The 2,261-nt window shown below is 40.3% G+C and overlaps 1 non-coding gene across 1 annotated transcript; it reads right to left on the reverse strand.

The window, feature by feature from the left end:
- Positions 1–560: 560 nt before the first annotated feature.
- Positions 561–664, reverse strand: LOC120860541. The gene has a single exon (XR_005720351.1). It is a non-coding gene; the product is annotated as a U6 spliceosomal RNA (small nuclear RNA).
- Between the last annotated feature and the right edge of the window lie 1,597 nt (positions 665–2,261).

A 2,261-nucleotide genomic window follows, 5' to 3' on the forward strand; every position in this document is an offset into this window, starting at 1 on the left:
CAGTCTTGAATATTCATTATAAGGACTAATAATGAAATTGAAGCTCTGCTATTTTGGCCATCTGGTGCAAACAGCAGACTCATAGCTTTGGGAAAGATTGAAAGCAAAAGGAGAAGCAGGCAGCAGATGATAAGATGGTTAGAGAGCACCATTGGCTCAATAGATATGAATTTTAGCAAACTCAGAAGATAGTGAAGGACAGAGAAGCCCAGAGTGCAACAGTCTATGGGGTCACAAAGTGTTGGACATAACTTAGCAACTGAACGACAACACTAATATACAACAACACTAACATATATGCATTAATAGATAATATTTGTTTTTCTATTTCTAACTTCATTCTGTGTAACAGGCTCGAGTTTCATCCATCTCACTAGAACCAAATCAAATGTGTTTCTTTTATGGTTGAGTAATATTCCATTGTATGTATATGTATATATATAATATATGTATATATACCACATCTTCTTTATCCATTCCTCTGTCAATGGATATCTAGGTTGTTTCCATGTCCTTGTTATTGTAAATAGAACTGTAATGAACATTGGGGTACATATGTCAAAAATGGGGAATGCTTCACAGATGGGTGTGTTATTCTTATGCAGGGGTCATGCTAATCCTTTTTGTATCATTCCAATTTTAGCATGCTGCTGCTGCTGCTGCTGCTAAGTCACTTCAGTCATGTCCGACTCTGTGTGACCCCATAGACGGCAGCCCACCAGGCTCCCCCATCCCTGGGATTCTCCAGGCAAGAACACTGGAGTGGGTATGTGCTGGCAAACTGAGCATCCTCTGATATATTTTAAATAGCACTTCCTCAGCCAGGTTTTTTCTATGCTGTATTTAACCATCACTTCTTGATGCTTTTGAACTGTGGTGTTGGAGAAGACTCTTGAGAGTCCCTTGGACTGCAAGAAGATACAACCAGCTCATCCCAAAGGAAATAAGTCCTGAATATTCACTGGAAGGACTGATGCTGAAACTCCAATATTTTGGCCACCTGATACAAAGAGCTGACTCACTGGAAAAGACCCTGATGCTGGGAAAAATTGACAGAAGGACGAGAAGGGGATGACAGAGGATGAGATGGTTGGATGGTATCATCGACTCAATGGACATGAGTTTAAGTAAATTCCAGAGATTGGTGATGGACAGGGAGGCCTGGCGTGCTGCAGTCCATGGGCTCACAAAGAGTTGGCCACAACTGAACATCTCAACTGTCTGTCTAACTGTCCTTAGCCAAATGTAAAGTTTATTTCTTTTCTAAAATCCTGTACTTTAGGCTTACATAATTTGTAGTTTAATAGTAATTGGTTTATTTAGATTTTAAACACATCAAAAGAAAAATTGCTTTATTTTTCATGACTGTATACCTGGCACCTACCTAATCAACTTCTTAATGGTAGAACTAAGGTATAAGTCTCTCTATCCATTGATAATGCTTAATATAATGGACTAGAGAAAAAGTGAATGGACTAGAGAAATGAACTGGAGAAAATATTTCCTATTTTGTAACTGAAGACCACATATGAATTTCAGTTAAAATAGGAGCATTTTAATTCTATAAAGCACAAATGTAATACCATTTTAACTAGAAAATGCTGAACACATAATTCTGGAAGTATATAGAGTATAAACAGAGAAACCTATTAAAAATAATAAGATATGGGAAGGAAGTGTTGTTGACAGAGGCTTTACTCTGGGGTAGTTCACCCCTTACATAGCACATTTTCCATGAAGGCCACTGTGCTAGAAGTCTTGCCTCTCAAAATGAAGATATTTAGAAGAGCCTAGGAATAGTTGGGAGAAGGCAATGGCAACCCACTCCAGTACTATCGCCTGGAAAATCCCAAGGATGGAGGAGCCTGGTAGGCTGCAGTCCATGGGGTCGCAAAGAGTCGGACACGACTGAACGACTTCACTTTCACGTTTCACTTTCATGCATAGGAGAAGAAAATCGCAACCCACTCCAGTGTTCTTGCCTGGAGAATCCCAGGGACGAGGGAGCCTGGTGGGCTGCCATCTAGGGGGTCGCACAGAGTCGGACACAACCGAAGCTACTTAGCAGCAACAGCAGCAGCAGCAGCAGCAGGAATAGCTGTTACCTAAATATACAAATGATGGAATCCTCAGAGTCCGTGTGGGCTGGGTCAGAGAGAGCAAAGGTCAAAGCATGGGATGAAAAGCATGTTACCACTTCTCCTACAGCTTTATATCTCCTGTGTGCATATCCTTTGTGTTCTTTTTAAATGTTTAATAAA

This window comes from Oryx dammah, unplaced genomic scaffold (assembly GCF_014754425.2).
Source record: "Oryx dammah isolate SB20612 unplaced genomic scaffold, SCBI_Odam_1.1 HiC_scaffold_11081, whole genome shotgun sequence".
Classification (NCBI taxonomy): Eukaryota; Metazoa; Chordata; class Mammalia; order Artiodactyla; family Bovidae; genus Oryx; species Oryx dammah.